Raw genomic sequence first — 12,887 nt, 5'->3', positions numbered from 1 at the left:
ACACTTCAAGTGTCACACTTCAAGGGACTTAGTAGGGCAAAGGTAAGCAAAACTGCAATCTACGGCACATTTCCCCCTATGTAGATAATGAAGTGCCACTACAGACAAATCAGTAAATCACACTGAGATGCCTGTATATATGTGTTCACCAGTAACCACCAAAATGCCCTTTACCCGAGCAGTGTTTCTGCAGCCTTATCTTAAAAGACTGCTTAAAAGTAGTGGTAACCACGTGCAGTTGATTTTTCATGTAATTACCGTGGGTGTGACAAATATAGTGATACTCACCCACAGTAAAACAATCAAACCAAGTGATCCAATAAGCAAAAAAATGTATCTGGGCATATTAAATTCACAACAGGTCATAAGAGACAAAGGTAGGTTCACTGTAGTAAACTGAAACGCTCATCCAGGTTCCTAGCCAATTATATCATTTATTGACAGTAAATTATTATTTTAAACACTCAGTATCAGAATCAGAAATAACTTTATTTGACTAAAAGGTTATAGCCATAAAAGTACAACATTTAAAAAGAACAAATACAAAAATTTAAAAATTAAAAAAACATAAATTCATCTGTAAAAAGTGCAAAGCTGGTCTATTGCGTAAAATTATACTACTTCAGCAAATGCAAAAAAAGGCAGAATAACATTTGCAAAAAAATAATGTTAGTACTGACTAGCAAATCACATGTGAACAAAAAAATGCCTGATCTGGTATATTGTCCCATTGGAAAACCATTTTGGGAACAAATTAACCCAGTTTAAAAAGGTTAAGAAGAGCCTTTTTCCAGTGCCCTAACTCTTTAAGCAAGAAAGGCTCAGTTCCAGGGGTAGTTTATGTCATCAAGTAAACAACGAGGACTGGCCCACTGTGTTGGAGTGATGGAATTTGGTTAGTATCCCATGTCACCTGTAAATGTAGCTGTGTCAGCTGGGCACAAGCAGTCTTTGTTTAAAAACCCCTCACACACCAACCTGGTTGGTGTCATGCTTCATCATCGGGGGTCCAACCAGGCTGCCGAGTGCCGCCTGGTTAAATTGCACCTCTGGGAATCCTTGCCTATTCATTTATTCATGGCGGCCCAGAGTGTCAATTAAACACTATGTGCTGCAACTAATAGTAAAAAAATTATGATTACTTAGTTGACTTGATAACGGTCTACATGTTTCAGTCCCTGTAGAGTCTGGGCGGGACTTTCTTCAGGACCAGGGTGAGTGAGTGGCAAAAGGAAAGGCCACTTGTTTTAATCTCCTACACACGCGCTAAGGTGTGTGGAAAAAAGGTGGTGGAAGGCGCGCCTGTGGGTTACAGTCACCTTCTGGGGAGCGAAAAAATCCGGTGGGAAGGAAGAACAGACAATGCACACAATGCGTTAAGAGGATGGCTGCAAGCGTGCGTTCGCTATGTTACAACAGGTGTTCTATGGCGTGCTTGGTGGTTGCTGATATCAAGTAAAACAGGTGACAGTGTTTAGAGCACAGCACGCTGTGAGTGCTAGCATGCCTGTGCTGTGGACTATTATGGTGGCGCTATGAAGCCTGGTGGGTGTTCACAGTAACCTAAGTGTCCCCAGTGTCTTAACCGTGGTGATGCTGTTGCCTATGGCGGCTGGCCCTTGCGCCACCAAGGTGCTAGAGGCGTATACAGAAAGGGAGGCGAGACCTTACTTGTGTATGCAGAATGCTTCGCTTTGATCCTGTTCAGTATTCCTCCGTGGCCCGGCTGGTATGGGGCGGCGGGCAGCATCCGATTAAGTAGCGGCCATCACCGGGGGCTTGGGGGAGGCGCCTTAGTATCGCGCATGCGCAGTGTGCCTGGAGGTGGTAAGCATGCGCGCTAGGAGATGGTAGTCCTCGGAGCATGTGCATTGCTCGTTACGGCGTCCCTGGCTGATGAGGCAGGGCGCCGGTTCTCATCTGCTATTGGCCAATACTAATGTGGGCATCGTAATCGGTCCCTTAGTCCTCTCTGCAGAATGGTGCAGATTGGATTCTAATACTAAAAAGAAAAGCCTACAGGATTTGGCAAGTCGTTCACAATGTAAAATGAGAAACCGACTGCCTATATTTTGAACACATTTAAAAATCATTAAATCAGCCCATTGGTTTTATTATGACCATAAACATGACCACGTGGGCTTTGCTAAGGAAAACTAATGTAACATTTTAGGGAGACCCAAAGCATAGATTAACGTATAAACTCTCCCTCTTGAGATACCAAGCATTTACTGTGGCCAAAGTTATAAAGAGATCTGTGAACTAAACCCCTTTCTATTTCATTCATTAGAGAGTTCACAGTGGAAAAAACCTGCTATTATATTTGTTAAAAAGTTTAAAGTGTAAATTGTGTTTCTCATAGCTTTTACAATGTGAAACGCTTTCCTGTTATATTTGAGAAATCTGATTCAGGAGGTTCCAGATCAGTCAGAAGCTATTAGTCCAGATTTTGTCAAAAGGAGTCCATCGCCTCTCGTGTGCTGGGGCCTCTGTATCCCCCGTCCTCAAACTGACACCAAATGTACCTTTCAACACTTTTCACTAAGGGCAATTAGACAGAGCAGTCCAAGGCTGACTCAGGGAGGTGCCCTGGGCTAGAAACTAAGAATATGATAACACGCAACTTTAACACTCAATCATTAATTTCCAGCCAGTGCTTCTTCTGTTAAGCCAAAAGTTCTTTATTGGACAGACATATAAATACAATAATTAGAATAACAAATATTTACAAGATTTCAGGTGGAACTACAGATTGATTCCTTCCTACAGTGGTCTCACTGATTTACCAGAGTAAAATCATATAACCTAAAGGAATGCCTTGGGGGCTATTGGAAAAAGGAGGCTTTTCATATTTAAAATTTTAAGTCCACAAGCTATCAAGTCCTTCACAATTTAAAATGACAGTCCTACTGCCATTTTCACCAAATTAAAAAACAATAAAGTTAGTTATTAGTTAGTATGTTATTGCCTTTAACAGAAACACCAACACAACCATGTGGTCTCTGGCTACAGAGAGTCCCACTAAAGACTTTAAGCAGAATAAAACAATGCATTGACATGAAGATAGAGCCTTCCTCTGAAGCACAAAGTATTTACTTAGCCCAAGCCTAAAAATGGACCACAGGACTACATCCATCCCTAGTACATTTTTTAGAGATTTCACAATGGAAAACCACTTCCTAATGTATTTGTCAACTATTTCAAAATATAGAAACCCTTCCTTAGGTTTTTCATCACTTTCCCCATATAAGCCCCCTTTCTTTTGTGTCTGAGAGAGGGTTCACAAAGTACAACACCTTGCTAGTGCAGGAAACAGTGCCAAACCCCTTCCTATTGTATTTGAGAAATACAGTTCAGTAGACCCAAAATAAATCGACTATTTCTAGATGCTATTGTGTCAATTTGGGTCTTTGACACATTTGGGGCTAAACACGTTGACTGACAGGAGCATCCTGAACCACATTTCTCAAATGAAAGTGTTTGATTAATACAATAACAAATGATTTTACACTGTTAACAATTGTGTCAATGGGGGGGGTCGTTCACATCTGTAGTTCTGCCCCCTGCACCAGATCCTCACACTTAGGGCAAAGTGCCACTTTTAACACTTATTCCTAAGGGTAACTAGAGAGCCGTCCAAGGTTGACTTGGAGAGATACTGTGGGCCTTAAACTCTAAACACTGCAATGCACAGTATTCAATCAATCAATCAGGAATCATAAATTGCAGTTAATCGCCCGATATGATATCCAGGCATTTGCAGGTCTCTGACGTTTATTTGAACAGCCAGGTCTTGAGGGCCATTCAGAATTCCGGAAGTGAGGTGACGTGCATGGGGAGACAGTTTGAGGTCTTTGCTGCGATGTGGAAGAAGAAGAGTCCTCCACTTCTGCTTTAGTAGATGCGGGGAGAATGGGCAAGAGAAAGGGAGGTGGAGTGTAGTCTTCTCGAAGGTTGGTGGAAGTTCAGGCGATGGTTAATGCTGATGGGTCATTGGTAGTACAGAGCCTTGTGTGCGTGGGTTAGCAGCTTGATTTCACATCTCTTCTGAACGGGGCAACTAGTGGAGTTTCGTGAAGTGTGGTGTGATGTGGGTTCATTGGGGAAGGCCAAGGACGAGTGAGGCTGTAACGTTCTGTATGGTCTGAAGTCTCTGTGAAGGTTTCCAGCAATTCCTACGTAGAGGGCATTGGCATTGTCCAGTCAGCTGGTGATGAGGGTTTGTGTCACGGTGCATCTCATGTGTAGGGGTATCTACTTAAAGATCTTACATAACATGTGTAGAGTGAGAAAACAAGTGGTGGAGATGTTGTTAATATGTGATTTATTGGTGAGCTTGTTGTCAATGATGATTCTGAGGTTTTTGGTATGGTTGGAGGGAGTAGGTTATGTTCCTAGGTCTGATGGCCACCAGGAGTTGTTCCGTGTGTTTTGTCCCTGTTGGCAAAGATCAGTACTTCTGTCTTGTCAGTGTTCAGCTGCAGCCAACCCCGACTTATGGCCTAGCTACGCAGCGCGTTTGGTCCGAAGGCCCAGAAATATTGCAAGTATGAGATTTTGCTTTTGGCCTGTTTGGGGGTGTTATGCTTCTTGGCGGGTGGGTTGCCGGGTCTTGGGGCATTCCTGGGAAGGTCTAATACCGGGTAGAAGTGGTTGGGACTAAATCCAGGCCGATTTTTTTTTTGGCTATTTCTGACATTTTGCTCTATGTAGCGTTTTCGGGGGCCTGTTTGGGGGGCTTCCTGGTGTTTGTGGGTGAGTTTCGTGGTCTGGGAGCACTGCTGGCTATATATACTTTACTTTGCAAGAGGTTTGAAGCAAATCCATGGTGGCAGAGGGGACTTAGGGCCTAGCTGCAGAGCGCGCGCGGAGTGATTTGGGAAATTTGTGAAAAATTGACTAAGTCCCCATTTTTGTACTTTTGCTCTTTGGCTGTTTGGGGGTCTTCTACTCGTTTTCTCCTGGGTTGACGGCTCTGGGGCCATTGCTGGGAAGCTCTAATACCGGATAAAAGTGTTTTGGAACAAATCCCAGGCGGAATTTTTTTTGTGTTTTTGATGACTTGCTTGCCTTTGAGGTGCTCTTAGGGGGGGTTCCGTCTGTTTGTGGGTGAGTTTCGTGGTCTGGGAGCATTGCTGGGACACTCTAATCTTGATTGCATTTGCTTTTCAGGAAATCCGTCGTGCCAACCCCGACTTATGGCCTAGCTACGCAGCGCGTTTGGACCGAAGGCCCAGAAATATTGCAAGTATGAGATTTTGCTTTTGGCCTGTTTGGGGGTGTTATGCTTCTTGGCGGGTGGGTTGCCGGGTCTTGGGGCATTCCTGGGAAGGTCTAATACCGGGTAGAAGTGGTTGGGACTAAATCCAGGCCGATTTTTTTTGGGGCTATTTCTGACATTTTGCTCTATGTAGCGTTTTCAGGGGCCTGTTTGGGGGGCTTCCTGGTGTTTGTGGGTGAGTTTCGTGGTCTGGGAGCACTGCTGGCTATATATACTTTACTTTGCAAGAGGTTTGAAGCAAATCCATGGTGGCAGAGGGGACTTAGGGCCTAGCTGCAGAGCGCGCGCGGAGTGATTTGGGAAATTTGTGAAAAATTGACTAAGTCCCCATTTTTGTACTTTTGCTCTTTGGCTGTTTGGGGGTCTTCTACTCGTTTTCTCCTGGGTTGACGGCGCTGGGGCCATTGCTGGGAAGCTCTAATACCGGATAAAAGTGTTTTGGACCAAATCCCAGGCGGAATTTTTTTGGTGTTTTTGATGACTTGCTTGCCTTTGAGGTGCTCTTAGGGGGGGTTCCGTCTGTTTGTGGGTGAGTTTCGTGGTCTGGGAGCATTGCTGGGACACTCTAATCTTGATTGCATTTGCTTTTCAGGAAATCCGTCGTGCCAACCCCGACTTATGGCCTAGCTACGCAGCGCGTTTGGACCGAAGGCCCAGAAATATTGCAAGTATGAGATTTTGCTTTTGGCCTGTTTGGGGGTGTTATGCTTCTTGGCGGGTGGGTTGCCGGGTCTTGGGGCATTCCTGGGAAGGTCTAATACCGGGTAGAAGTGGTTGGGACTAAATCCAGGCCGATTTTTTTTTTGGCTATTTCTGACATTTTGCTCTATGTAGCGTTTTCGGGGGCCTGTTTGGGGGGCTGCCTGGTGTTTGTGGGTGAGTTTCGTGGTCTGGGAGCACTGCTGGCTATATATACTTTACTTTGCAAGAGGTTTGAAGCAAATCCATGGTGGCAGAGGGGACTTAGGGCCTAGCTGCAGAGCGCGCGCGGAGTGATTTGGGAAATTTGTGAAAAATTGAGTAAGTGCCCATTTTTGTACTTTTGCTCTTTGGCTGTTTGGGGGTCTTCTACTCGTTTTCTCCTGGGTTGACGGCTCTGGGGCCATTGCTGGGAAGCTCTAATACCGGATAAAAGTGTTTTGGACCAAATCCCAGGCGGAATTTTTTTTGTGTTTTTGATGACTTGCTTGCCTTTGAGGTGCTCTTAGGGGGGGTTCCGTCTGTTTGTGGGTGAGTTTCGTGGTCTGGGAGCATTGCTGGGACACTCTAATCTTGATTGCATTTGCTTTTCAGGAAATCCGTCGTGCCAACCCCGACTTATGGCCTAGCTACGCAGCGCGTTTGGACCGAAGGCCCAGAAATATTGCAAGTATGAGATTTTGCTTTTGGCCTGTTTGGGGGTGTTATGCTTCTTGGTGGGTGGGTTGCCGGGTCTTGGGGCATTCCTGGGAAGGTCTAATACCGGGTAGAAGTGGTTGGGACAAAATCCGCGCGGAAAAGCCTTTAGTTTTGGCACTTTTTGTAACTTAGGGTTTGTTAGGGTTAGCCCTAGCAGCAGGATTGCATGTGTTTCGGGGTGTTCTAGATTTTTCCAACTGAGTTCTGGGGTCTTAGAGCACTCGTGAGAATGTGTAATTTTGGTTGCAAGTCATTTGAAGAAAATCCATGGTGGGAAAGGGGGGATTTGGCATAGTTAAAGAAAGCCTTTGCCACTATTCTTAACTTAGGGTTCGTTAGGGTTAGCAGTATTTCTATTGCATGTGTTTGAGTGGGGGGGATTTCGAGTCTTGGAGCGATGCTGGCTATGGCTACTTTTGCTTGGTTGCTTGCAAGTGGTTTGAATGCAATCCACGGTGGGTAATGGGTAATTAGGAAGGGGGTACTTCGGCCTACTTTTACTTTCAAAGTAAGTTTTGTCACCAGTTTTCTGCTAGGCCTCGTTTTTTGAGATTTGATCGGGGGTCTTCTACATTTTTGCGACTGGCTTTAGTAAGGGTCTGGGTGGGAGCACTGCTAGGAAGATCTAATTTTGTTCTAAAACACAGTTTACAGTACACCTAGCTTGAGGGGCAAGATCCGCTACATTAATTTGCCCATACTTATTTATCCTTCAAAAGGTGACTCAGAGTACGCACTTTCAAAAATATTGTACTGTCTACTAGGAAAACCAAATTGTGACTTTTTGCACTCCACAGCCTACATACCTTATATTTATTTATCAGTGGTGTTGTAATATTATATCACTTCCTGTTTTTCGTTGAATAATTACAGGCCGGGTTTCAGTCTCTGCAATGGGGAAAAAAGGATGGAGTCAGGCTTCACAGTAGCGAGCCACAATTCAGCATCAGGCAGGCAGTGGACAGGGTGTCTTCTGGTGACCAACATCGATGGACGAAGCGTCGGCTGCAATGGAGGAGTGCCGCTAATAGGAGGATTTTTTTTCTGCAGGCAACTTACTTACCACTTCCAACAGGACCACTACAACCACATAGATACAGTATCCCTTGCCTTTTTCTCTGACTGTGACTGCATTTCTTGGCTCTCTCTCGGCTTCTAAATTGATCCCTTAACACATCACTTAGTCCACTCCACTATCACATCTGCACCACACATAGTCATTTGTAAGTGCTCCTACGTAATTCGCAAGTCGCAGCACGCCCCAGGCCGTAGAGGACTGGGATGGCCCCAATGATGAAGCATGTCACCAAGGGGCAACCCTGGTGAGTGAGGGGACACCTAGAAAAAAAGCAATTTCTCCTTTTCTATCTACTATACCTTCCAGACCAACCCCACTGAGTGTTGTTGTGAATGGATTTATAGTGACCAGCAAGGCTCTCGGGTATCTGGCTACAGAGACCTTATGTTGAATATCGTTATCAATAATTTACACATAGGCCCTTTACTGTTGCATTCTTTCTTCCACAGTTGTCGAATGTACTACTTACTTTTCACTGACATGCATGCAGTAGTGCATGCACTTTCAAAGATTGATGGATAGGTTTGTACCCAAAGAATTGTTTATGTTCAATTGTTTGTGTATGCTGTGCTTTTTTTTACAGGGTGTCTTCTGGTGACCAACATCGATGGACGAAGCGTCGGCTGCAATGGAGGAGTGCCGCTAATAGGAGGATTTTTTTTCTGCAGGCAACTTACTTACCACTTCCAACAGGACCACTACAACCACATAGATACAGTATCCCTTGCCTTTTTCTCTGACTGTGACTGCATTTCTTGGCTCTCTCTCGGCTTCTAAATTGATCCCTTAACACATCACTTAGTCCACTCCACTATCACATCTGCACCACACATAGTCATTTGTAAGTGCTCCTACGTAATTCGCAAGTCGCAGCACGCCCCAGGCCGTAGAGGACTGGGATGGCCCCAATGATGAAGCATGTCACCAAGGGGCAACCCTGGTGAGTGAGGGGACACCTAGAAAAAAAGCAATTTCTCCTTTTCTATCTACTATACCTTCTGTCAGGTTACGCAGCCCCTAAGCGCCTACCGTACTATGAAACTACATTTCCCATGAGTAGGCGGGAGACTTGCAGGAAGTTTATCTGGGGAACAGACGCGCTTCCTGTTGCGCGTTATTCTGGTTTCTGTTCTGCACCGGCATGAGAGCGGACGCTCTGCATGCTTTTCTATCGTGTCTCCTGTGGACTATCACCTTCCCCTCCCCCCCCCCCTGAGGCTCAGTGGGGAGCGCTTCCGTGTTCTGTCCTTGGCAGTAGACGGACTTCACGCGTCTTCAGGTAAAGCCGCTCTAAACTCTTCGGCCGCCCGTGCGGTCAGCTGATTACTGCCTGAACGGATTGTTAAGGGAGGTTCTGTGACTGTTTTCTAACAGAATTCTACCTTTGCTGAATTCCTGTTTGGTTGAATTGTGTGTGGCGGAGCACAGTGGCGGTCTATACCACGTGTTACCGTTCACATCGGGGATCGTTTTTGTACTATTAAAACGGAGCGCGGTAGTAAGGACAACTACGCGTCTCCGTTGTATAACTGTGTATTTCAAAGGACCTCCATAACTGGGCATGTAGTGAGGTAACTACAGGCTACCCCAGTTCTCTTTGTGTAGTGCACCGTGGGGTGTGTTGTTGGCAGAATTCAGTGGTGGTCGCAACTACGTTTTTCTGTTTGACCTTCACCAAAGATTCTCTACTGGGTCATTACTTAGAGAGCGCAGTGTTGTAGTTCTTGCTTCCTACACACTACCGTTTCCCTCTTCCTTTTTGTTGGACCATACATCTTTGCTTTGACTATTTGGAACCCCCTTTGTACATTGAGTCCTCTACCATGTTTGTGGTATGTTGTGAGTAGTGGGTTTGATGTCTTAGTATAACGCGAGTGTGTTTGGTGCGACAGGAGTGTGTTCGTTAACTATATGTTTATGTGTTTCTTAGGCCTTCCTCACAGATTGTGGCAGAAGGGCTATAGTATTTCCTATCCAAGGTCATGTTTTCTTGGTGCTCAGGTACTTGTCTACTTCCTTGGTTATTTAGTGAGACTATATGAGAGTAGCCTTGTATGTTAGGACAGCACTTCACTGATGCCTGTCTTGTCTTCTGTTACAGGTATCCTTTCCCTGCTGACCCTACCTTTACCCATCCCACATTTTTTATTTTAGTTTTTTATTTTTCTCCCCCGCCTAATGGCTCGAACACCCTGTGTTTACACTTCTGGGTGTTGGTGACATTTGGAGGTGGAACCATATTTGCATCGACTGGATCACGGGGAGTAAACCTGACACCTTCCAGACCAACCCCATTGAGTGTTGTTGTGAATGGATTTATAGTGACCAGCAAGGCTCTCGGGTATCTGGCTACAGAGACCTTATGTTGAATATCGTTATCAATAATTCCACACAGGCCCTGTACTGTCGCATTCTTTCTTTCCACAGTTGTCGAATGTACTACTTACTTTTCACTGACATGCATGCAGTAGTGCATGCACTTTCAAAGATTGAGGGATAGGTTTGTACCCAAAGATTTGTTTATGTTCACAATTGTTTGTCTATGCTGTGCTATTTTTTCTTGTCTCCCAAAACCTTTCCCAAAAACCCCCGTACCCATCCATTTTTCAAACCCTAACCCTCTTCCCCCGGGCTGTGTGGTTTTGATTGATGTGTGACTAAATTATTATTACAGCAATAAATCCACACACTTGCTGGGGAGGATAAGGTGATAGCAACAGGCTGGTGAAGAAATCCGAGGATATATTCTTACTCTGCTTGACAAAGAACCATTGCTAATGTGAAAGAACTTCAACCGAATTAGTAGTTATACTTTACCATTTGTTAGGCTACAATGTGGCACTGTTCTACTGTACTTCTGTCACCTGCTATATTCTCAGTTGTACCGTTGAATTGCTCAGGAGGACAAACCAGATTTCATTTTCTTTTTTTTCATAGGCATGCAACTGCCACTGTGTCACACCACTAGTACCACCGCTATGAGGAAATTTTATCCGACCAAGATTGCCAACCTTATTCGGTGTTTCCCGTGGAGCCAGCCCTGGGTCTAGCCCTACTTTCAAACACAAATTACAGGTAAGATAAGCGTTTGGTGGTTTGGGGGTATAATGGAGTATTAGTACGAGAGACGAGAGACTGAAGGTAGTACTACTAAAGTCCTAGGACTCTTGGATTCACTTCACTTAGTCTGTGAGGCACTTAGTGTTGAAAACATTTGGGCATTTACACTTAAAGGAAGAAAATGGAACTAAACTTTCAGGAAAACAGTCAACGTTAAACCCCCACCCACCAGGCAAGCAGTAAAAAACAGGTATGCTCAGATAAAGTTTGAAAAAGTATATTTATATCCCTAACAAAATAATCTCCCGCAAGACCCTCCCTAACCCCAACGATTGTCCTTCAAAAGTCCCCAAAAACCCAACTCCCAATTCCCACCCCCCAAAAGTCTCTAAAAAAGGGGCAAGGGACACTATGGGTGGATGCTGTTAACTTTTTGGGCCAGGGCATCATGCTCCTCGCGGAGCAAGGCGAGCTCCTGCTGAAGGCGGGACACCATCAGGGTAGTGCGGCGCAGGCGTGCCTTCACTGCCTTGCAGGTGCAATGCCTGTGAGAGGCAGCTGTTGGCCTTGCTGCTCGGCGGTGGCGTTTGCCTTTGGCAGCCCGGCTCAGTCTGGGTGGACCACTGTGCTGGGTGGCAGCCCGTGGGGCCACAGAGGCCGATGCAGACGACGTTGTTGTTGTTGTCGACTGCACACTTTCCTCGTCCTCCAGGGCCACCAGCCGCCGATATTCCGCAACAGTGGCCTCGATCCTCCGTTGCCGGGCCGCTCTAGCCAGCTCCTTCCTCCTTGTTCGTTTGGAAGGAGCATCTATATGAAGAAAGAAAGACATAGTCTGTAACCAATGCTCTTTAAGATTAACTCAATCATTCAGCAGAAATTTGTGTTGCAGTACAACTAGCAACTTGCAAGCGCATTACATAACTATTGAGGCCAGTATCTATCTAACCTCACACTTCTTCATCCTTGCTCTAACATTAGTGGGAGTTTAAGGAACAAATTCTACGAGCACTGTGGACTTCCATTGGAGTCGACTATGAAAGTACACCAGTCTTATTCTTCTTCTTATCTCTTGTTTTGGAAAATTGGTACGTTATTTTCTGCAAGCCGGCATAATGCCAGCGCAGTAAACTTGCACCCGAGAAAAAGAGACGCACGCCATGAGGAGTGACCTAGACTTGCGTTGCGTTACTGTACCCGTCCAGTACATGCAGGTGGTGAAGCTCTTACTTTTCTATTACGGGTGGCACTGAGAATACTCTGTTACAACTCAAGGGCTACTGCTTAATTAATTTAACTTTCACCCTACAGTGGAAATAAGTACTAGAAATGGAAAATTGAAGAAGATAAATAATCTGATTATCTATCACTTCACATGGGATGTTTTTGCTTATATATGGGATGACTTTAGGTGCTTTGCTTTTTATTGAGTGACCAGTGATACATCCACACATGAATGACTGAGTACTACTAAACTTATTAAGAGAGGTAGGGAGTGGCCACCGTAATAACCGGATCTATGCAGTGCTTGCAATACAAACTACTGCTACTATTTATGGTAGTATTTGGACAAAATTAAAAGTTCTTTTCCTTGCCTTTCCTACACTGGAACGGACGTGCGGGTGCAGTGTTACATGCTCTTCAAATTTACACTTAGTTCATCCACTGACCGTCTACTCTCTCTAGATCATGGGTACTCACAAACTTTCTCTCAGGGGCTACATTTACAGTGTAGTTTGGGGCCGAGGGCCGCACTGGTGGGGGTGGAGTCAGAGGGGGCGGGGCTAAAGCAAAACGATAACTTGTGACCATGAGGTTGCACACAGGTCCCTGCAGCAGATGCCCTCATCCACTGAGCCACCAGACCCAGCATTTACATACATCTCTCTCCCTCCTGCTCTCCCTCCTGCCCTCCCTCAATCTCTCTCTCCCTCCTGCCCTCCCTCTCCCTCCCCCTCTGTCATCTCACTGTGTGTGTGTCTATCTGTGTCAGCCTTCAGCCCGGGTTGAGACCGCTTCCTCAATGCGCACACACAGACAACAACACCAAAGTACTTAACAGGTCTTTAA

This window comes from Lissotriton vulgaris, chromosome 2_2, assembly GCF_964263255.1.
Source record: "Lissotriton vulgaris chromosome 2_2, aLisVul1.2, whole genome shotgun sequence".
Lineage (NCBI taxonomy): Eukaryota > Metazoa > Chordata > Amphibia > Caudata > Salamandridae > Lissotriton > Lissotriton vulgaris.
This window is presented reverse-complemented; position numbering follows the sequence as displayed.